The sequence below is a fragment of the Lemur catta genome, chromosome 5, assembly GCF_020740605.2.
Source record: "Lemur catta isolate mLemCat1 chromosome 5, mLemCat1.pri, whole genome shotgun sequence".
NCBI lineage: Eukaryota > Metazoa > Chordata > Mammalia > Primates > Lemuridae > Lemur > Lemur catta.
The window spans coordinates 98,643,075-98,668,637 of NC_059132.1; positions in this window are offsets into that span (position 1 = coordinate 98,643,075).

Below are 25,563 nucleotides of genomic sequence, written 5' to 3' on the forward strand. Positions count from 1 at the left end.
GCCTTATTAAAGCTTTATAATGAAACCAGTACCATATGCTCATTTTGGTAGATGATCAAGCTGATAGTATAAAAGATGAAGTGACCAAAGATTGTATAATCAATTAAACCTGTCCTCTGTGCTTTTGCTGCTATGCTTTTAGAGGTTCCCATTTCCCTCTTAATAGCACATTCTAAATAATAGAATAGACTTTAATTTATGTTGTTTAGAATACTTAGCAGAACCTAATAACATAGACTATTCAGAGGCCCTGTTCCCTCAAAGAATGTTTATGAATTCAATGGTAGTATAATATTATTTTCTTGATAGATCCTCAAGTTAAGAAAGTTAAGAAAAACAAGTGTGTGATGATGCCAGGAAAATATAGGTATACATATAATCTGTGACATTTCAATGCCTTCAGGCTCAGTGACTTGAAAACAACTTAATACTGCTTCTAAAATATTAGACAGCAGACATTTACCCTGGAAGTGAAATAATAGCTTAGCAGCTGTGGCTTTGTATTTGTATAAAGCCATTTGGAAGCCAGAGAATCGTTTTCCACACATGAAACATTTTACTCATTAATGTAGAACATTTGATTCATTGCACATCATAGACCTTTTGGCGTTTTGTGTTAGACAAATAAACTTAGGCTCAATTTGATGGAAGGAGAGTTATGAGTAGAGATGCTACTTATGATCAAGTGTGACTGGTGCCATAAGAAATAATAATTTGTCAACCTCAGTAAGAATTAAGAATCTGGGCTATTAATTCTGAGACATGACAGGACTTGAATTACATGTTACTTAGAAATATGGTTGTTCAACTTGATGGGAAAATATGATTCAAACATCAACTGCTTCTGTGTAGTTTTTGTTTTGATACTCTATGAAAACTGCTTTATGTTTAGAATTTTACAACACACTTTTGAAAAGTATAGCATGCATTCTCCTATCTATATACTGCTCCCTATGTATTAATTTCAGCAAATATATGTTGACCTCCACTGTAGATCTGCCTTTATGCTGAGGCTGGAGGCATTGCACATGCTGGGACTCTGGAGGCTCGGTGTCCCTCTTATTAGAGTTTACAATTCAGAGCAGATATTTGGGTTGCCACAAACATGTTTTCACTTCTAAAAATGGCAGTCACTTCATTTCTATGCCATTATTGAACATATGCTCAGGGTTGTTTCGTTGCCAGATGATCTGAATTGAATTGTCTACAATGAGTTGGTTTGCATGTTAATATTTAATGCCCTCTCCAATACCATCACATTTGTATTATTATGGAAATTACATACATGATAATTACACTTTCTGAAATTGTTTGCTTTCTTCTACTTTTTTAAATATGTTAAAATCAATTTAAATATGCTAGGATTTCAAAGTCTATAAAATGCTTTGTGAAAGAAAAATATACCCTGTCCCATCTACTTTCTGTCTCTCACCTACAAGTTCAAAGCCAATGTTATGGGTCAAGCTTGCTCATAGGTGGAGATTCCAGTTTCCTTGGATGCTCTTTTGTGTTTTGAAATCTGCTTTACCTGCATTAGTTCTTCTCATTAAGACATTTTATTCAAGTATAGTTCAAGGTCACTGATACCCAGTTCAGGCATGATGCGCAAATCTGTTTGTTATGCATTAGCAAAACCCAGAAGGTTTCTATGCTTCATTACTTTAGAAAAAATAGATTTAACACTAGTTCAGCAAAGCTTTATGATATTGCTCTTTCAAATCATTTTGTTTTATTGATTAAATAAAAGGCAATTTGACTTGTTTAATGATATTTATATGAGAAGGGTATGTATGAATCTTTGATTTTAAATATTTCAGGATGCAATTATAGCCTCTGTATTTTTAATTTTACAGTATAGACTGCACACTGATTTAACAATGAGTATACTGCCTGTCTTAAGTAATTTTGAGCAATTGGGAAGCAACTTTTGATTCAAGGAGGAAAGATGGAAGATAGTAAAAGATGATTCTTTTCTCTTTTTTATCAGAAAGTTCCTATTTCTTGTGTCCTGCTATGGGCAGGAAAGAGAGAACCAAGAACAATGTTTTGACTACTTCAGATTGCGAGGATTCCAGGAAAAAAAGGTAAATTGAAGACGTTATTGTCTTTATTTATTTATTTATTTTGGGGTTCTCACTCTGTTGTCCAGGCTGGAGTGCACTAGTGTCATCATAGCTCACTACAACCTCAAACTCCCGGGCTCAAGTGACCCTCTTGCGTCAGCCTCCTGAGTAGCTGAGACTACAGGTGCGCACCAGCAAACTGGCTAATTTTTCTATTTTGTAGAGACAGGGTCTCACTATGTTGCTCAGGCTGGCCTCAAATCCTGGGCTCAAGGGATCCTCCCTCCTTGGCTTCCCAAAGTACTGAAATTACAGGCGTGAGCATGGCGCCTGTCCGACATTAATGTCTTAACACTGTAAAGAAACTCATGGCTCTGATAGTTATCTCTTGGTTGTTTTTTCTCCTGGATCTTCTCTTCTCCCAGGGGTTTACTGATAGTGAATAACAACCATGCCTTGCTTTACCTTGGAGCTGCCATCAAAGCCTACATGGAGGCAGATGTCACTACTGGCCTTGATGCTACAAGCTTGACTCTGTCTCTTCAAAACATAGGTAGTAACCTCTGCTTTTATTGTAGTTTCATAGAACCACTGATTATCTTTGGTGTAAACCTGCTAACAAATAGAATGTTTGTTAGGAACTTACTTCATTCATGGTGTTTATTGAGGCTAGCGTTATGTTTGCTGCACTGACACATTTAAGAACTCCGGGTTTACTCTATTTAAATTTGAGACATGCATATCTTGTGAGTGATACTGAGAGAGGAAAAGGCAGAGTGTGTGCCGCGAAGACTAAATCTGATCGGTTTAAAACAGACTACCCTGAGAAGCTTCACTGAGATGAATGCGTGGACTTGCCACCCTCTTTCAAAACAATTCTTGGAGAAATAGTTTCTATTGTTCCGGGAGGTAATGAATGCCTGAGCTTTTCCATCCACTCAGTTTTTACCAAATCCATATTTTGGTTCTAGGCCAACTCTCTTCCCAGATCAAAAGGGTCCGAAAGCAAGAAAGTGGGATTGAATACCCAGGTTAAGACTGAACAATGCTGGCATTAACAAAATGTGAACTGGTGTGGATAAATTCCAGGCATTTACTCTCAATTCCAACTGTAACTGAATCTCTCTTATCTGGAAGTATGACTTGAGAGCATAAGAAGGAGGAATCTGGCCAAAGCCACTTTTTGGCATGGGTACGTCAGGAATACCATAAGCACAGGCTTTTTCACAGGATGGTATTTCATTGTTTGGACATCTGGCGGATCTGCTGAAAACATGCATTTGCGGGAAATATATGGGAACCATTTCTTTTTGACAAACAAGGAAATACTTTAGTAGAGGTTTAGAATTGGATTCTTACTTCGTGCATTCTATTTTCTTTTAGCAATAACAACTTTTCCCTTTCTCTTTGTTTATGTTAGAGGAGAAGGAAGACTCACTCATGTTTATTGTATAGTCATAGTTGCTTTTACATTTTAGCAAGCCGCTCTTAGAAAACAAACTAAGAAGCCACATACATTATTGCTACATGTTTCCAACTATGTGGGAAATTAGTATTTTGAAACTTCAGTACATTACATATAAATAAACATACTTCATTCATCTCACAGGTAACACTGATGTCTTTCGGATGAGTGATTCACTCAGTCAGTAAAAGCAACAGACAAAAGATTTGCCTCTAAAAGATTTCTGTTACAAACTGCTGTTTCTCTTTGCTAAGGTACTGTTCTAACAGAATATTTCTAATTTAAATCCTAGAACACTCATTTTTCTTAGGTATTGAGCTGTTTCTCTAATCTGCTCTGTGTCTATAGGTGGCAGCGATCCTTCACTGTTGCAGGAATGTGGATTTAAATGTACCGGACTGTAAATGAAAGGTGAATTTATGAAATGAAATCAAACCTCAGTAGTCTATCTTCAGGTAGGTTCTCCTAATTTTATGAAAGTATAAGCTTATGTTCTTTAAAATGCTCTTCTAAATAAAGGTGACCTTCAGCCACCAGCCTGAAGTCTAATGCCGTCTGTCCTTCTTTCTGATCCTGGGCCATGGAAGACTTCTGATGAGTTCATCGTCTCTTCTTAGTAAACAGAAAAAATAAAATAACTGACCCGCTCAGCAACATGTTCCTATGGCCCTGCTCGCAGAGGTCATAAATGGCTAAGCATTAGTGTAGAGTGAAAACAGTTTTGTTTTAATTCAGGTTGCTATGTGAATTATATTAGGGAAAGGCAGGATAATTCTGTCTTTTTTATTAAATTCACACTTTCATAAATGCCATAACGATTCAACAGATACCTCAATCAGGGCTTGCTGTAACACTCCATAGACTTCTTTTTGCCCAGAACCACTGGTTTAATCTTCAACATAATAGAAGGCCCTGACTAGAGATGTTTATTTAGCATTTAACGTTACAAAGAACTTTCTTCAGTGTTAAGGAGTCAAAAATGCAAAAGAGTTGTGGAGTAAAATTTCCATTAATTATTATAATTAACCAAGTGGAGCTCATTAACATATGCTAGGTTAATTAGGAATAACAGTAACTGCTCACATTGGTGTGTGCTTACATTGGGTCAGACACTGCTAAGGTGTTTAGATGGTTTAACTCATTTAAATCTACGTAGCAACTCTACTATTTTCTATCAATTTTATGATGCATAAATGTTTCGTATTTTAACAGTTCTAAAATTAGAATATATTCGAAAATGGATGACTTCTGTCAATCCCTATACATGAGACAAAAGCTGAGGTGGTATTTGTTGTTACCTGCATATGTGAAAACATCACCAGCCTCAAAATGTGCAGAATAGTTGTTGCGAGCTAGGAAGGAAACCCCAGGGGCACTGATGAAGTGCTTTTGTACACTGTTGGTGGGACTGAAAATTAGTGCAACCTCTATGGAAAATAGTATGGAGATTCCTCAAAGAACTAAAAGTTAACCTACCATTTGATTCAGCAATCCCACTACTGGGTAACTACCCAAAGGAAAAGAAGTCATTTTATTAATATCAAAAAGACATCTGCACTCAAATGTTTATTGAAGCACAATTCATAATTGCAAATATGTGGAATCACCCCAAGTGCCCATCAATTCATGAGTGAATTAACAAAATGTGGTATATGTATACCATGGAGTACTACTCAGCCATAAAAAATGATGAATTAGTACCTTTCTCAACATTCTGGACAGAACTAGAGACCATTATCCTAAGTGATGTAGCTAAAGAACAGAAAAACAAACACCACATGTACTCACTATTGAACTAGAACTAACCAGTGAGCACACATGTGCACAGAGAGAAGTAAAACTCCATGGAAATCAAGCGGGGGTGGAGGGAGGAGGGGATGGGGGAAAATCTCCCTAACGGGTACAATGAACACTATCTGGGTGATGGGCACACTTAGAACCCTGACTCAAGCATAGCAAAATCAATCCATGTAACCCAAAACATTTGTACTCCCATAATATTTTGAAATTAAAGAAAGAAGAAAAAGAAAACCCTAGGAACCACAAAGTTGTTGGTTGGTGGCAGGGACAATAAACAGCCAGACATGTTTAGCAGCAGTCCTATAGCAGCGTCAAATGCAGGCTGGTTCTATAAAGCCAGCTTGGGAGCCCAGAGTCAATACCTTTTAGTAGGTTTACGTGTTTCTAGTATAATAAGAAATGCTGTACCACAAACACTTTTAATAGCTGTAAGACACTGAAGAATCTGATTCAAGAGGTGATTTGAAACAGTTCGAATCTGCACATGAAGAAGTCTTAGAAATATCTAAACCAATTTATCTTACTTACATTTGCCTTTTTACATGTGCATGACAGCGGTATATGATTTAAAGGATCTATGTATAATTACTTTTTTTCAATCAGCACACAAAATAGAAATTCATCATATTAAGAAAGCTTTGTGTCAATTTTAATTGGTTGTAGTCTTCCTTCCTAGTGGTGTTTCAAATTGTATTTTACAATTGAGATTTTGTCAGATGTGAAGGAAATAGTACTATTATCCCCGTGTTATATAGATGAAACAATTACAACACATTAAGTAGCAGAACTAAAATTTAGCAGAACTAAGAATCTAAATGCATTCTAGTCTGCATCTAGAATGTGACATCTTTATACTATACAGTTTTCTGAGGAAGTGATTACAAAAAAATTATAGCATGTTTTATTATATCGTTTTTAATAAAGTTGCTACAAGAAATATTCAAAGTTCCGTTCTTCCCTTTCCTGAGTTCCTCCCTCAGACCACACAAGGTACTTCTGCCTCCCTAAACAGGTTAAGAAAGAAAGGTCTTTCTTTTTCTCTGCACGTCTGTGGTTTATTTCCTTCTTCAAGCCCCCTGAGGTAAGTTAGGTCAGAAGATCCAAGTTAGAACAGAATTGGAGGGGGCCTGTTTTTGTTTTAGTTCCAAGCTGTGTTCTTATCCAGAACTTCTATTATGCTAGTGGGCACTAAGTGTGTTTTAGTTTGCATCCGGCTCCTGTGCAGAAATACCATGTACAGTTGCACAGGTTGTATCTATTCTTAATTAGTTCTGCTCTTCTATTAATATCTAATTTTAATCAGTTCAGAATCTACAGGGGAATGTGAATGAAGGATTAATTCCCTCCAATCTCCCACCATATTTGCCTTTCTAAGTCTATGCCACAGGAATAAAAACACTTCACTTTATGTTTATTAAAAAATTGTATAAGGAGAAAGAAAAACATCTTTCATGTTATATTATCCTTATGAAACAGGACTTACAGAAAACATGTTAAAATAAAAATTGTGCTTTGAAGTCTTTATATCATATATATGTTGAATATTAGAAATCATGCCACCTTTGGGATTTTCAAAAGCAAATATAAAACCTAGTTTTTATCTATAAAATATTTTTTCATTTCAATGTAATATGAAGATATGACTTTATATAGGTATATGGTTCAAAAAAAGAAGCACAGAAATTGCATATTTCATCCCTATCAAGTATATTGGATTAGAATAATCTACAACCCAATAATTTGCTTTGTTCTGGGATGGCCTAAGTTCCAAATTTTAAAAAAATAAATCTATAATTGGTGTTCTTTACTTTTGAGTATTACTCTTCTCTTATATCTTTCAAAAACGACTTGGGAACCATGATATTCTAGTTTTCATTAAAAAAACATACTTTGGTTTCACCCCTAGAACTATGGGGTAACAAATTTTGTGTAAATGTTTACTATGCAATAAACAACCAGTACTATCACAGCTACCAGATGAAATTGAAAGAAAGCATACGTGTACATGGAAAGATCAAATTGATGGTGTATGTCAATGCACCTGAGAGTTGGCAATGGCGCCTCTGTACCTGGGATTGATGGTCCTGTGGTTTTACAGCAAGTGGTCTCGCACATTGTTCTCAGGTATGGCTCACAATTTATTAATAGAGGAAAAATAGTTTTAAAATTTTTATGAATTATGGATCTGCCATGTATCAAATGTCATTTATTAATGAAAGATCCATAATTCATACTAAGAGAAAATATTTTTCTTCCATTATTTTAAAAATAAATTTCAGGAGAAAATTATGCCAATGTATTCTTTATTCACTTTTATTTTGCTTTAATCCAGGAAACATTTAACATAATTTTATAAAGATAAATATTAAATACAAATATCATCTGGGAAGCACAACCATAGAAAAAAACTGCACGGGTAAGTGGACAATTTCTATGTATAAGTTTGATTAAATTTACAAAACATTTAAATAAAAGTGAATTTTTGGCAAAGTCAAGGCTTTTCTTAAAGAGTCACAAAGATAGGAACATTTGGTAAAAATTAAAGGGGAGAGTTGCTCAATCAATGTGCACTTAGGGGAGAAACACAGATTTCTTAATTGCTGTTTCTACAACTATGCTTTTCAAAAATATTACACAAATTTTATAATTTAACTGAAATGGCACATAAGGGGAATTTGATATTTTCCCTTCCAGAGAAGTTACACCTTATTCATAAAAGATGCAAAGTAAGTTTATCATGAAAGGAAGTGGCTTTTTAATAGTGCAACCCCCTGGGATCTTTAAAAAAAAATTGACATAATCAAATGTACTCTTAATTGCTGGCCTTTCATACCTATGATGCGGTTTGGGTTTTAACCAGGGTCCCATCTCCAATAACCCTTCCTTTTATCTAGGGATGTGGTGGGGCTTCAAAACTGACAATCACGCGTGTATTTAATACATTGCAGTCTTGTGGCTTTTTAACTTAAGATGGAAGATCTGTGTTGGTCATTAAGTGGTTTGTGAAATATCTGGCTCAGGTAAAAAGTGAAATTAGATGTCTGGTTTCTGCTACTCTGTAGGAACTTTAAATAGCTTTTTGCATTTCCGTATAATAAATGTTTCTGTGATACTCAGCGTGGACACCCATTTCTGTTTTCTCGATCTTGTCTCTCTTTTCTAATAAATTTGGATCCAAATTTGACAGGTTGACATGTTTCTGTTTCTAGCAATGGTTTCATTATCTTACTAGAGATGTATGTGCTTTGATAAGGAATTTGCATTTTTACTAAATAATGAGGGGAGGCTATGTATGGGTAGCGTGTGTGACTTTGCTGATAAGAAAAAAATGGGCATTAATTATCTAATGACCCTAGGGCCAGAGTTTTATCACTCATTATTTAGTACCTTGTATTGTGCTTCAGGGAACATATGGGTAATTGAGTCCATCTGACTGAAAAGAAAGTATCATATAGGAATATTGATAATCATCACTTTAGCAATACCGTATATTAACTTCTCCCATCTGTGCCTCTTCCTGGAAATTGTTAGGATTTGATCCTCTTTCCAGAAGTTTCACCCATCCTGGGACGTTTATCCCAGGAGAATGTGCCCTGAGCAAGGGGTGCAATTGGTGGTAGCCTTGCACAGAGAGAACTTTAGCCAGGCACAGTCGCTCTGAGATCCAGCTTGAAAATAAATAAGACTCACGTAAATATGAGCCAAATGCTTCTATCACCATTCCTAATAATGTTTTGAATATTTTATAATTTGTTACTCCCAGATGTTACAATCAGGGCTTACTTGCACGTGGTACATGTAGAGGAATGACTAAGATTTCATTTACGTAAGTAAACAATTTTTTTTTATTGTGTCTCAATTTCTTACTCTCTTCTGTTAATAGCTGATAGCAGACATCCGGGTATTTGGGGTCACACTCACTGTCACTATCAATGCATTCTTTGGGAATGAAAAGCAGGTAACTCCAAAGGCAGTTTGAATTTTCTCATGCAGTCTTTATTTCACATTAACTGACTTTAGTTGCCATTCTATTCAGAAATGGTCCCTTGAGGAATAATTGCAAAAGCTCAATGGAATTGCTTTAGAAATATCTTGGATCTGGAAGTTTCTTTGTACTTGGCATGACTAAGCCTCTGCCTTGTCATTTGTTTTATTAATATAATATTTTTCCCCAAGAGGCTGGTAGGGGACTTTTCCAAAAACATTTACTATACAAATTTTGCCCAAAAATGTTCAATGTATTCTGTTGCTGTGAGCTACACAGTTCATTTCTGTTACTATTGATATCCAAATGCAAATATTTTATTATCTGGTAAAGTGATATGTCACTGAAGAGAATTTCTAGATTTGTAAAAACTCACAGTTTCAAAGTATAAAAGTTATCCTTGAAAATCTATTACAGACCCTAAAATGAAAGCTCTCCCCTAGAGCAGAGCCTAATATGTGGATCATATGAGCCATCATGTAGAGATTTTTCACCATGACAATAAAAATTTGAAGTTTCCCTCTTGAGTTCTAGAAACAATTTCAAGTTAACTATTGATGGACTATGTAACCAGTCTGACCTATTTAATTATGGGCAAGGATAACTCACACATTTTGGATTCTTATCGAGGCTCTCTTTTCTTTTCCTGGCCCCTGATTTTGATTTATTAGGTGATATTTCTTTACTATTGACTATGCATAATTTTCATTCGAACTGAAATGTATTGGTTTCTTCTGTAAATGTCCTATTCATTATTAACCATAATTTATAGTTAATGTGTTTTGCCCTCCACTACCAATAGGTGAAACAATTGGATTAGAAGCAGCATCAATGCTTGTCATAGATTAAATGCAAAAGGTTGAATATGGTTTTATATTAATAATACATTGTTCATTAAGAAGCACTCTGGGGAAAATTGCTACACCAGTCTATTTATATTTGACACTATTTCTGGGGAAAATTCTATGGTATAAGACAGAAGAGAAGGAGAAATTGATGTATGTATATGTATATATGTATACACACATTATGTATGTATACAATAAATGTAATATTACGGTGTAACATTAGTGTAATGTACTGCAGAACAAGTTCAAACTGGTCCAACTTTGTCAATACGCCACGGATGCTGAGTTGTTTTTGTTATAACAGACCCCAGGGTGCAAGTCACATAACCTGAACTTGCATGGAAGAGATAGAACTTAACCTCAAATATTAATAACACTCAGAACCAAAATTTGCTTCCTGAGGAAGCACAAGGACCAGAGTATGAGCAGAACCTGAGCACTGGGAATTTTTCAGAAGTGAGGGGTCTGTTGGCCAGGAAAATCTGGTGCTAAAATTTGCCTCATCACACCTTACCATAAATGGTCCAGTTTTAAGCCCTCCAGCCAAAACCTGCCTCACCAGCATTTTTTGTATACCAGCCTGTCCTCCCTAACCAGTAAAACTTTCCCCTAGAACCCAGAAAAGGGAGATGGATTTGAGCCTCACCTCCTATCTCCTTGCTGGCCAAGCTTGCAATAAAGCCTTTTCTTTTCTCAAAAACTGTTGCCGTGGTATTGGCTTCTGCGCACAGCAGGGGGTGAGCTCACTGCTTGGTAACAGATTCTGCACCCCAGATGGGAAGCACCTGCCTGGGGCACTGTGGCTCCTCAGGGCGTCTCAGGCTCCTTTCCCCACCCTGAGTACTGTCACCCAGACTGGCTCCTCTAGAGGCTTGGCTGTGGCGTCCCTGCTTCTCCTCAAGTGACACTTGAGGCTCCTCTGTGCCAGCTTCTCTTTTGGGAGAAGCAACTGCTTCTGGATCAGATATCTTTTGGGTGATGCCTTGTTAATAAGTGTTTTACCTTTGTTGTTGGTCTTACAAGAATTGTGAGTTTAGAGTGTCACCTTTAGGGAACCCTTGCCAGGTTAGCGTCCTGAATCTTGAGTTAGAGTCCTGGGGAATAAGGGCATTGCTAAAAAGCTGTAACCACCATTTGGTTTGGTTGTGATTTTCATATGTCTGTGTGTCTATACTTGTGATCTGTAAGACAATATTTGGCCTGAAAGTTAAAAACTTTGATGGCCATAACAATACCCCTTTTAGAAGTTTATGTAAAATGTATCTTCCTCAGACTCTGAAGATAAGTGACATTGCTCTTTCTGGCCCTTTTAAGGTATTCGTAGGTGACTAGGAACCCAAAAAAGGTGTCAAGGTTTTTACTTGGGACATGAAGCAGTCTCATAGGAAATCACACCAAAAGAACATACCCTGTTCCTGGGCTGGAGGGAACTCCAATAGTTCATCTAGGGAAATGAAAAAATAATTAGCCAACCATTGTGGTGCATGCCTGTAGTCCTATCTACTTGGGAGACTAAGGGAGGAGGATCACTTGAGCCCAGGAGTTCAAGACTGCAGTGAGCTGTGATGATGACACTGCACTCCAGCATTGGTGACAGAGCGAGACCCCATCTTTTAAAAAAAAAAAGTGGAGAGGATAACAGAAGTAGTAATTTCAGTATTAATAGAACTCAGTCAGATATGTATGTAAAATTTTAGAGTTTTCTAAGCATATTGTATATTTTTGATCTACTCGATCTTTATAACTTTTTGTGTATTTTGTGATGTCACGTTATTCTTCCCTGTTTCCAGATGAAGAAACAGGATCAGAGAAGCCAATATCCTTCTCAGTATCACTGATTCCTTGCATTTATTCAATTTCTGTTTAGCACCCACTATATGCAAATTACCTTGGCATAGAAATTACCTATATAGAAATGCAAGAGAGGGAACCCCGATGTATACCAGCATATAGCCCAGGTTGATATTAAAAATATTTAACAACATGTGTACATAAATTCCAGATGTGACTGTCTTTTGGGAACCTGAATATCAGCCCTTCAAATAGATGAGAAAAGATGTTTTACATGGGTAGAGAAGGAAGCTAATTTAAAATAAAGAAATTATGGAGATTAGAGAGATAATTTTCTGTTAATCTCTCTGTGCCCCAGTTCCTCATCTGTAAGATAAGAATAAACAGTAACTCCCTTATAAAACTATCGGTAGGATTAATTTATAAATACTAAATTATTTTGTACATATAAAATGTTCATAACATGGTAAGTACTCAAAATGTTAGCTCATGTTATTATAATTGTTGTTATGCATTTTACTCGCATTTTGGAGGTTTATATATCTAAAACTTGTGTTAAGGTAAGCATAAATATACAAATGATTAACTCTGAAATTTAGTCTTGCTGTTGAGGAGTTGGGCATTGGTGACTAACTGTGAGAATCATTTCCAAAATTAAGATACATAAAAATACCTACTATTAATTACACTAACTCCTTGGGTTAATAGATTTCCTATAAGGAATGTAAACTTCGATTATCAATTCCCCACTAAACTCCTCCTCTTCTGTGATGTCATGCATAGGAAGACAACCTGGGGAAATTGGGGGACATGTGGCTGCAAGGGTGACCAATGCGCCTGCACTTGCCATGTGTGCTTACACCAGTGCAGTGGCTGTCAGTGGGACCAGGAGCAGCCTGCTCAACTCAGGGGAATCCACAGCTAACATTCAAAATGAGAGATGCCACTAACTCCGCTTCACAATTACCATTCATTTATTGTGCCCTAATAGAAACTAATAAAATTTGCAGCCTCCACAAACCATGGGAAGAAGGTCTTTGGATTTGCTTTTTATTATTTTTATTCCATCTAAAAATATGGGTGCTGGGATGTAGACCTGGGAGGTACGAGTTGTTTCTCTGCCTGCTTCAATGAAGCTCAAGTATTTTGGGACTTAGTTTTGTCATGTGCAAAATAGTAATAATTGTATTTTCTTTTTGCATTTCAGGGTCTCTAAACACTTGGGTTTGTATATTCAAAAATCTGTGGAACATATAGACGTCTTTGAGGTTGGACTGCTAACTAAAGTAGTTGCACTTTGAGTTTGGGGCTTTGCCCAATAGATGGAAATCATTTGGTGTTTGTCTTGGTTTCAAACTCCAGGTCTGTGTGGAAAGACAGTCTCAGGATACAATGAGGGGTGAGACGTGCCAGCAATATCTTTGATGCAAACCATAGAGTACTCTGATATCATATCTCTTCCAACATCTAAAACATCCAACATCAGTGTTCATACAAAAACTGAATGCCTTTTCAACATTGATGTAATTGAATATGAATATGACATCATGCTTTTTATTTCATGGGCTTTACGGACATGAAACAAAAGTTATTATTTCAAAAATAAGTGTTATAATCTGAAGCACAAGGCCACATTGAAAGTGAGTGTTTTTGTTGGCTATATCTTTGACATTTTTGCATTTACACCAGAAACCCAGCTTCAGTTTGACTACTTTTAGAAGATTTTTGCATGATTATGTGACCATTAATCTAGCACCTTGAGCCCACAGTGAATTATGTGCCTTGCATGCTTTTTGAAGAGCAGCCCATATGTTGGGAATGTTTAAACTTCATTAGAGGAGACTATTTTAACTGCAAAGTGACTGACATAGTCACTCATGAGTCAGGATAACAGACTTACAAGGAAAACTCTAATGGATTTACTAAGGCAGGTTATTTTTCTTATTTAAATAAAGCAACTACACATTTTTGTTATACACAATCTTTTTATAAAATAATATTTTGGATCATGTAGGGTGTATGTGAGGTAGAAAAACAGAAGCAATGGTGAAGAGACAGGAAATAAGCCAGTCGAGGGAGGAGACATGTGTGCTGTATTCCATGTCAACCTTTGCACCTATGATTTGGTAAGAGGCTGGTGGCTGCTGAAAGACGCACTTGAACGTACACTTGAAGGTTCCCCTTAATTCTAGCTTAGCGCTTGCATCCTTATTGCTTTTAACAAGCCAGTTGCCCCACTATATACTGGTCATTTCCTATGAGCCAAGTTTTCAGTTATCAAGTTGCTCCCGTCCCCCTTGCCCTTGGATAACTGAGAACACTGTTGGTTTAAACAGCTCTAAGAACGATAGAGACAGAGACAGAGGGTCCCGTCTCGTACCTGTGGCTCCTCAAAAATAGGTTAGGAGAACTAATTATTCAGGAGCCTGAGAACTCTTGTTCACTTGTGAATGTAGAACCTGTGTATATAGCTGTGACTACAGTACTGTTTCCTCCATGTTCCACTAGTATAAAAATATTTAAATATGAAAGTGTTAAGAATAATATCAATAAAATAAGAAATAAGAATCTCGGCCATATTTCTCATTTCTTAAGTCTCTAATTTACAATGTCATAAACATACAAATAGTGAGCCACTAAACAAATGTGAATTTTCATTTTCTTCAACACTTTTACAATCATTATTACTATAATTATTTACACCTCACCTCAGCTCCACTATAAATTATACAAATAAACCTGACTAGGTTATAGGACATTTCACAAAACTTAGTATGCTCAGCAATTCAGTAGTCAGGTTATTGAAAATTGAGATTTCTAGGCCCCATTTATAGAGTTTCTAATTAGGAGGTCTAGGATTGGGTCCAGGAATTTTTCTTTTTAATAAGCACCCAGATTATTCTGATGTGGGTGATCCATTATCAGTGCTCTGAAAAATACTGTTTTAAGATAGTTCAAATATTGTTGAATTTTCTCTCTCTTTGAACTTGGCAGATCTACCCAGTAGTTACAATAATCATTTGTCTAGGACATCATTCTGAGTGTTGTGGGTGTATCAGCTCCTTCAGCCCTCGCTATGGGGAGACGGGTACAGGTAGGCTCTCCTTGTGGATGGGGAGGCTGGTGCCAGCTCCAGTTCTGTCACTTACTAGTCGGGGATCTTTGAGAAAAAAAAATAATTCCAAGCTTCCAAAATCAATGATCTCATCTGTAAAATAGAAGGAACACAAAACCACTGGGAGGATTGATTAGCAAGCACCTGGAGAAGAGTGAGTTTCCCGTGGGAAAGATAACTGATTTAAAAAAAAAAAAAGTTTCTTCAGGGAACTTCCAATCCCCAGGGTGGCCAGGTGAGGTGTGGTGCAGTTGTCATTGTCCTGGCTGGATGAAAAGTTCAACTTCCATCCTCTCTTCTGTATGTCACTGGGGAACCACCAGGAAGAGAGAAAATCTGACAGCTGTAGGGACAAATACCCGTTTCCTTTTTACTTGCTTTTTTAATCATAGTAATTATAAAAAAAAAAACAAAAAAACAAGCCCTAAAACAATACAATGATGTTTGGAACCAGACTATAACAAATGCCTGGGATTATTTTTCTAAAGAGGAGAACGAATATTTTGGTATAAATTTCTCTTTAAAATAAATAAGATTATATTTTTATCACGTATTTTCCTTTCCCCAGTTTGGAATTTTGGTGGTGGTTTAGAGCTGTCACAAATGAATAAGCCTGGTGGTGACAGTGGAAATACACATTAACTTCAATTATGGGACCTAAAGAGTCTAATAAAAGAAATCAGCAGGAAGGCAGTGGTGAGAGTTAAGACAACCACGATGGAAAGGAAAAAGTCATCTGTCTTGAAGCGTCAATTAAGTTTAATGTTTTGAATAAATGGACAATCTCAAAAAGATTAGCTTGATTTAAATCGCACATTTAAATGTCTCTACTCTGTGGTCTAAAACCTTGACCAGTGAAATGATAACCCTGACTTTTGTTTGCAAATGTAATGCTTATATTGATTTTTCCTCTCCTAGAGTGCCTGCCTTCCAACGCCATAGTGCCCCTCCCTCATCGTCACCCCTTTCCTTCAAGGGCTTGCACCCTGCTTCACTTGACCGCCTGTCTCCTGTGAAGAAGGGTAGGCGGCAGCATCACTTTTTCTAGTTCCAGATCAGTCCGTGTATCATGCGTTTCTTATCCACACGTGTTTGCCTGTCTCTCCGTCTGTCTTTAAAAATGACAATTTATTTTTGAACTACGTGTAGCAATATTTAACCACTGAACCTTTTAATTCCTTATCCTGCTGACAAGAGCACTTTCAGAGTGGGGGAAAAAATCCTAGTGCGTGAAAATTGAATTCAAACAGCCAATGACGGCACCTTTGGCATTATTAATAGATATCCTGGCAAATTTATAGTGCAGTGCGCAAGCCCAGGGCCACTGTTTACCGCAGGTGAGGGTGGCGCCAGTCTGTATGCTGTGAGTAGTGTGACACATTTGATTTGAAGCAGGAATATGTGCAGACAAGGATAAACAACGAAACAGCAATCCTTCCCCTGTTCCAATTAGGAATTTCAATCTAATGGGCCTTTTTCTAAAGGAAGCACTCTGGAGAACAGGACAGTGGGGCTGCCACAGATTTCTGTGTTTATGGAACACAGAACATGGATTCAACATGCATAACTCATCTAGCTCTAATTAGTGAGATAATGGGTGGTTATTTAGCATACCTTACTCATTTTCAAAACACTACTTCATCTTTGTTCCATGGTCAAGCAGCAGTCCTCAAAAAAAATAATGAGTTTGTCTCTGGTTTCAGGCAGCATTTATTGAATACCTAATGTATGCACCATACTGTCTTTGCGTGTTGTGTTTGCATAATTTATTCCATTATTTTGAAAAAATAATCTTGCGATATACCCCAAGCCAAAGTTAGTGTCTAAATTGGCACAGGGTGCATGAGAAACTTGAATTATTGAGAGATTCAGAGGTTAAACAAACTTTATGGTAGCAAAATCCCAGGACTAGTATCAGACTAGAGGATGTTGTTCCAACATTGGAAGTGGAAGTTGGCCTGGGAATTATAGACTTGAAATAAGTTTTCTATGTCTTTGGGTTAATTTCTTTTTCAATAACTTTTTTTTTAAATTTTGGAATTAATACTGTTTTGCATAAAAACAGAATGTACCAAAAAAAGAAAGAAAAATTACCCATAAATCTATTACTTAATGAAAACCTCTATTCATATTTTTCTGTATTCCATTCCATTTTTTCTTTTATGCACATATAAATGGTAGATTTAACAACTAGGTGCAGTTATAAAACAACTAATTTACATTTCCTATGAAATTTGCTCTCTTGCATACTTAATTTCTCTGCTCACAGATGAAATCTCAGGTAGTTCTCCTAGTCTTTCTCATAACTCCTAAATAAATAAAAGTTTAATGTAAGATCATAACTCCAAAGTTCAGGGTTTTTGTCACTTTCAGATTGGGCCTCTAGTTTTATGAGCTCTGGGCTAGAACTTTAGGATGTGCTGGGTATTAGACGTTTACATGGTCTCGTCTATTTTGAGACAGAAATGGCCTCATTTTACATATTATGTGTGGTCAGGCTTACATGCAAATAAGTTCCTCCTTTTTCATTTAATATTACATCTAGAGCATTTTTCTATATTGTCAGAGGGTTGTATAATATAATATCTGATAACTGTGTAATAGTGCATTGTAAGAAAATACTGCATATTCTTTAACTATTCCAATATTGTTATTTTCATTTTTATCAATGTTAAATATATTTTTAATAATAATTTTAGAATATAAATTCTTACCTAGTTTTAAAAATTTGGGGGGGGGATGGGTTCAAAGTTCACACAACCCATCAGTCTAAGTATGTGCTCACCAACATGGGCTTTCCCTGCTATTTGAATTAACCACAGCATCAGTGACCACTTTTCCACTTTGGGGAAGAAAATGCAGTCACAGCCCAGGTATTTTTGAACTTTGTCTCTGCTCTCTGATCTCTAGCATCTCAGAAACCCCGTTTTCCCTTAGACAATCAACTGACTCTAATTTGATGCCTTCTATCTCAGTGGCTTTGGTATTGAAATTGGTCCAAGGAACAAGGGCCACAATTATAAATGTGTTTCTCCATAGTATTAATACTTCAGTCATGTATGGTTATAGAGCAATATAACGATTCTGCCTGTTTATTGGACCTCTGATTATCTTTCCACTCGCTGGAGATCCTTAGTCAGGTGTGTGTGTGCGTGTGTGTATATATATGTAAGCACACATACACATGTAAACACAAAGACACAAAAAGAAAAAGAAATAAGACAACTGGGCAGATTAAATCCATCTTTCCATGTTTACTTCTAGGCAATACGCCTCCAAATTTATCTTCTGACAAAATGATTCCCTTAGGGGAAGGTATGATTTCCAAGACAGAATGACCTAATATTCTCCATGAATGTTAAAACTGTCTCCAAAAACCTCTATATAAAATGTGAAAAATTCAAACAACTCTTCATTGCATTCTAGCTCTTTATACTCTGAGTATTCATAGACTGTTTCACTGTAATACCACAGAGAATACAGATGCCATTAGAATTATTCTGCAAAACTGCTAGAATACCAATAGCATGTGCTTGTTTTAATTTATCTGGAATTTAAAGGCCAGCAATGGCTTACTCTGCAATTAAAACTGGGTTTGAATTTTGGTTCTACCATTTAATTTGCTAGCAGTGTGTCCTTGAGAAAACAACAACTTTGTCAATTTAAACTTCTTTTATAAAATTTAGATAATAATAGTATCTGCCTCACAAAGTTGTTGGTGAATTAAAACAATTACACGTCTTGCATTAACCCTTCAGTAATGTTGGTTTTGTTATCGTTGTTATCTCCTAGTCTATAATCAGTTTATTATTGCCAAAATGTATTTTTTAACAATGTTCTAATCTAGAAAGGGAGAACATTGATATTTTTCAGATCACATCTATTTACAAAAGTACTATTTCTCATATGTCAAGGGTCCCTTCCTTTTTCAGGGAATACCCAACAGTAGTGATACAGACATTAACAAGACTTCGGTATTCTTCCTATTGCTTCTGTTATGGGCCTCAAGAAGGATAAATCTGAAAATACATTGCATGATGATTCTTTTTTTGACAAAAAAAATGGAGTCATAGAAATATTAATGGTTGTTCTTTTCTCTAAATATCTCTGTATATCTACATATCATATGTATTGAGAGAGAATATATATATACAAACATGAATATCTATATCTATGTCTGACATACTTTAGTGTCACTCTATTTGCTCAGTAGTAATCTGGACCCAGATCATTCCATTTCGAGTATAGCTACTATGCTATTTATATAGTAGACATTCTACCATCAAGTTTGGTTAATTATTGCTTTTTTCCCCTACAATAATGATCTTCAGTTTGTTATGAATTTGATGCAGTGTAAATAACGATTTGTCTATTATAGAAGGTGCACTGTGGGGTATTTTCTTAGCCTGTGCCTCATCCTTTTGGTATTGTCAAGAGTCCATAATCCCTTCTGAAGAGGTGGGCTTCGCAGAGGGGAATGTGCTATTTGACCTCGCCTCCCTGAACTTCAGTGGCTTGGACTTGTGGTGGAGTTTTGTCTCTAGGTCGGGCTGTCCCAATGTTCACTCTGCAGAATTTGAGTAACAAGACTTAAAAAAAGTGATCAGATAATGGTGAGTGTGAAACTAACAGAATTGGCATCAAAGCAAGTCAAAGCTACATGCAAATAAAAATTACGGGACAGAAGGAAGCCATAATGGAAGAGAAGCAGCCATTGTGCAGAAGAAAGCAGAGAAGGTGACACTGGAGCGAAGCAAGTGGCTCTGGTGGCTGTGACGAGCTGTGCCTGGCCCAGGAGCTCTGAGGAAACTCTTTTCTCTTGAGCCAGGTTGACTGATTTGCTGTTCTTTGTTTCCAGAAGTACCTGGCTGGAGCTTCTTTCTTGTTTTGTAAGGCTAGGATTTCTCTCATTACATTTCCAAATGTCCTCCTTTTCTAACTATGTACAATTTAGTTATGTCTGTATATTTTAAAGCTACAAGTAATAAAATTGAGGAAATACAGGCAAATGAGGAAAAACAAAAGGTATTCTTATGAAGAATATGTTTGTTTGAGTAACAAAACAATTGACTACATTAATGTACTATTGGAGCTTTACTGTCAGGCTACAGATACACTAATGGGGGCTCTGTAAAATTGCTGGCCCAACATGATGAGTATGTTGCGCACCGTCTGGGGAATGGTCATGCTTGAAGGTGCTGACCCGGGGAGGTGGGGGGTGGGGGGAGGGGATGGAGGTATGACTACATGGTGAGTGCCTCGCGCACTGTCTAGAGAATGGACATGCTTGAGGCTCTGACTCAGGGGGATGCGCGGGACATGGGCAATATATAACCTGAACTTTTGTACCCCCATAATAAGCTGAAATAAAAAAAAAGGAAGAAAAAGAATTGCTGGCCCATTAACAGATCATATCATTTCATATAGTTTAATATTTAAAAATTTTGGAACTTTAAATTAAAGCTCATTTAAAGTTTATTCAGGAGAAGTGCTTTAGCACAGAATGATGCTATTATTGTAGCAAGCATAACAAGTTCTGGGTATAAAAACTTGCAGTGAACTAACACGGTTTGGGTCAATTTTGTTGGAGTCTTAATGACATCTTTGTAGTATAAGGCAAAGGCCAAAGCCAGCTTGTGGAATAGAATTATTAACTGACTTTGAACATAACTAGTGGACAATTCTAACTGATTTACATTTGTTTCAAAAACTGAGTTTAATACTGTGCACTTATTTCCCCTTTAAGATACACCTAACACCATTTTCAACAGCAGGATTTCTAGACACTTTCTTAATATACTTTTATCTGTGTGAGCATAGTTTGATCTCTAACAGATTTTTTTTTGTCTTCTTCCTCCCAAGCTTTAAAAAGATTCTGCCTATTTATGGTCTTGTAATCATGTTGAAGTCCTAAGAACTTGAACTATGTTAGATCATGCATGAGCAATGTAGTTCCAACAATCTTTTGAAGACAATATGAACTATATTCAGTTTATGATTGAGGAAACTTTGTGGGGTGATACACTTAGTGGAAATGCGATTGAGAAACGTCTCTGTTTTGTTAGTGTCACTGTTAGCTGTGAGTGCTGCTCCAGCTGTCTGCGCCAGATCTGATAACCCAGAACCCATCTCAGACGAACATGAACATCCGTTGTCAGAAGGGAAACTGGTGATACTGCCAAGGCCTAAAACAGAAAGATAAGGAAGCCCAAGAGAACTGGTTGAATCAGGACATTTATGCAATAAGGATTTGAGATCATTTAAAATGCTTATTTTGAAGTATAAAAATATGGCCATATTTTCTACTACTTCTGTTTAAAAATGTTGAGAATGTACCAGAATTCTTTCTTCCTTATTATGAGACTTATTTGGCAAATACCACAGTTGATTTCAGCAACAATTAATATTTGGTGCTCAGGGAAATGAAAAGTAAGTCATTTACATGTCTTCATGCCTAGATTTTAGCTACAGGATTGTGATAGTAATTAGAGGATTCTATGAATTAATCTTGTCCCTTTCAGTTTTTCACAATTATCTTCTGCTTTCAAAAACCAAAATAACTCCAATGGGAAAATGAGCTTTAATGTCACAGCTTTCTAGACACTGTTAGATTAGCATTTATATTTTTCTAAAAGTGAATATTTCAGGTGTTGAAATAGTTAAGAGCAGAAAACATAATGTTATTTGTGCTTGGCAAGAAACTCTCTTGAGTCACTGTAACAATATATCAATAATTAATTGAAATTTTCCATTAAGTTTTCAACCATGGCTCAGTTGTTGTGGTTTATGAGGCATAGTGAAATGTTCAGAACATTTAGCGATGAAATATTAAAACTCATGTAAAAAGCAAATATTATGATTACTGTTGCACATAAGTGTAATATTGGGTTTTTCAGGGTGTTGTGGTCCTATAATCAATTTCTATTGACAGATGGATTACAAACATGCATTGTCAGAAGGCAATAGACAGACTTATTTCTCATACTTCATATTGTATCTATTATATAAACATTAGGATGTTGAAGCAATCTTTAACAGCAACATGAAGAGTAAACATGTTTATTTACTTAATAGGATTTGTGTAGTCTCAAAATTGGGATCCCAAGCAGGGTAATTAAAATGGAATAAACTTGATTTATTTCTTGTTTTCTATCTGATGATTCATTTATTTTTACCTTTTTTAGTGTGGAAATCTCATTTTAGCATGACATGCTTTAGGGACATCAAATGTAATCCTATGATCATAAAAAGAATACAAAGGGACTGATAGAGTATAAAATTGCACAATTATTGTAACTATACTTCAGGTTGCTGCAGATTTGAGAGTTCTTGATGGATTTGCTGCCTGTGCCCTGATAAAATTGTATACGGAGTGTCCAGGTTTAAGGTCCTATTAAAGGCAATAATTGGTGCCCTGTCACTTTAACTCATCTTTAGTGTCATATGAGAATCATATATTACTTTAATATTTCTCTTATAATGATACCTGCCTTACATTTCTTAACAACATGGAACATCAGTTGGGCTGTTTTCAACTGTGTTCACCCTTCAAGCAATCAAGCCCCTTGGAGCTCATTGGTTCTCATGCAAAAGCTTCATGATTGTGCTATGAATTTGCTTTTGTCCCAAACATAGCACTGATTAGACACTCTGTGAAGGACAGCCACCAGGCAGAATGTGATCACCTTTTAAGGTCCAGAACTAGGGACAATAAGACTGCCATCTCTTGTTTTGAATAAATATATTTTGAATAACATGTTTTTATGAGTTAAAGATGAGTTTAATAATGCAAGAAAAATTGATTGTGAACAAGTATAAGAAAATTAAGGAAAGATGAATTGGAAAAACAAGAGACATACAAAGATTTTTGTTAAAAGTGGCAAATTGGCTCAATACACACACACACACACACACACACACACACACACACATATAGGAATGGATTAAAACATTATCCCCAAAATGATGGGCAGTGGATTCTTAAATGTTGATTTTGAACTTCTGAACAGCATGATCATATTTATTTCTTTTAGCACGAACCATTTGTAATTGAGATTCCAAAAAGAGTCCTAAAAATGTATCGTCAAATAATCCTCTTGCTTCTCAAAACATGTAAGCAAGAAAATGAGTAGAATCAAGTGTTTCTTATTTGTTAAGGGCTGACAGTGCACATTGCAGTGTACAAACCATTTGTTTTCTTGGAGGCATGTGTGTTGTGTGTGTGTGTTTGTGTGTATGTTATATCAGATATCATTCACAGAGAGAATAAAGATTTCCAGCTTTGCCAGCACAACAATGTTTAGGAACTGTGAGGTGTTTTGTCTTCGTGAATATTTGTGTTGTTTTGCCTTTTTTAATATTTTTAATTGTTTTTTATTTTTGTGGTGGTGGTTATTTCTTACACTAGTCAAAAAGGAGAGAAAGTGATAAAAGTTTCATGAGTTCATTAAAGTTTCACAGGCACTGCAGTGCCTGGGAAAATAATTGTTGCTCTAATCCCCTGCAGTAGCTTGGTTGGGTGGCATCTTATTCATTATGGGATGAGGGACTGGGGATGAGAATGGGAAAGGGACAGAGGAGATGGCAAAGCCAAAGATGTGTGCTCTGGACCCTGCTGCCAGGTGTAATTTGACAAACACTGTGAGGGGAAAGCAGGTCGTGGGCCCCTCAGTTGCAGCAGTTCAAGGCCTCATTCAGTTTCAACTAGACTAAGAATTTGCTGTATTTTGCTAACCTCAAGATCAAGCTTAAAATTTTTGGAAATCATTCTTCTTAATTTGATCTTTTAAAATAATTTTACTTATGTTAAATCAGTTTAATCCTGTGTGATTTATGAATGTCCCTAAATAAAAAAATATATTTGGTAACTTCCACAAAGAAATTGATGTTATTTATTTTTAATAATGTAGACATGGGCATACACTGTATAGGAAAGCATTTGTGTTTTACTCATTTCTAAGCCTTACTGCTGATTACACAGTTTTTAAATGAAAATAACAAATCATAAAGAAAGAAACAAATGGATGACTTTTGGAATCACACATCACTGTGGATGGCTGAGAGAAGTACAGGTAACAAAATAACCCTAATATTTGAGAAAACATTTACTTCTTTAAAATCATGAATGACTAGCTTGAAAGAATCAGAACATGCCACCCCTAAATAGGCAACTTTAATGCAAGAATTATTTTAAGCTGAGGGCATTTGAGTTCATGAAATCCGTTATCTGCCTGGAAGCACAGCCTCCCAAAATAACTCGATGGTCCTACATACTCTCCCTGGGAGCTGCTCTAATTGTAACAGAATAGCCGTCCTTCCTCCCAGAGATAGGGGAGAGAAATATTGAGAGTGGGGAATATGTAACAGAGGAATGACCTAAAACAAAACAAAAACAAAAATATCTCTGTAAAACTTCCCCCACTCTTTCTAACCTGCATCCCTGTCTCAGGCCAGCGGTAGGGAGGAGCAGGAAGAACGCCTTTTGTTCTTATCCCACATGGCACCAGCTCTCCAGATGGGTGGCCAGTGGAGTTCACAGGCTTTGTCTTTGGCAGGGATGGAGCAATTAGGTAGTAATTGCCTAAAATTGAGAACCCATCCTGTAAAAGCTCTGTATTTCTGCTTATGTGCAGAAAATTTGGATTTTGAGTCAAGAAGGTCTACCATTTTTCAGCCTTTGCTGGCAAAGTAAAATCTCTTTCCTCATCCCCAAAAGACTTGCCCTCGTTCTTCTGATTCAGTCTCCTGGACAAGTGCCAAGTTTTCGGTAACATAATCTTCTCTTCCAAGAGAAAAGAAGTCATTGCCACATCCAGACAGACTTTGTTACCAGCTCTCATATCTCCCATCTATTCTAAGGGCCCATTGCTTTTCTTGAGTGCCCTTTCTCCCCCTCCCTTTTGCCTTCTACACTAGGTGTATAGACACCAAATTCTAACCACCCCTTTGAGTTGCTAATTACTGAGTTTCTTCCATGTGTTTGGGGGATTCACATGCTAATAACATTTGTATGCTTTTCTGTCATTAATCTACCCTATGTTAATCTAATTTACTGGACTCCAGCTGGAAAACCTTGCTGAGGTGGGGGATTCTTTAGTTTTTTTTCCTCCCCAACACAGTTAAGTAAAATACCTAAAAACTATAAAAGTTTAAAAGAATATTGTGGGCAGTTGCTGAATATTTCATACTTCTATTTCACACCCAAATAGTGCCTGCCTTGAGGCCATTTGATTGCTTTTGAATATCCTTTTCTATTACTGCGTAATCTCAGCTTTTAGATAGAAGTGTAAAGTGGTATGTTACCAATGCATAGCTGCTTACTAAGCCTGCTAATATTTTAAGTGGCTCTCTTAAATTCTCCTAGTCTAATTTATTTCTCTGGTTTTATGGAATAATTAGTTCCTGCACAATTATCAACTCTTCTCCATCATGATTCTTTTGAATGACTCTGAGCTCTTTTGTATACTAATTTTTTCCTGCTTACTACTCAGGCTTAT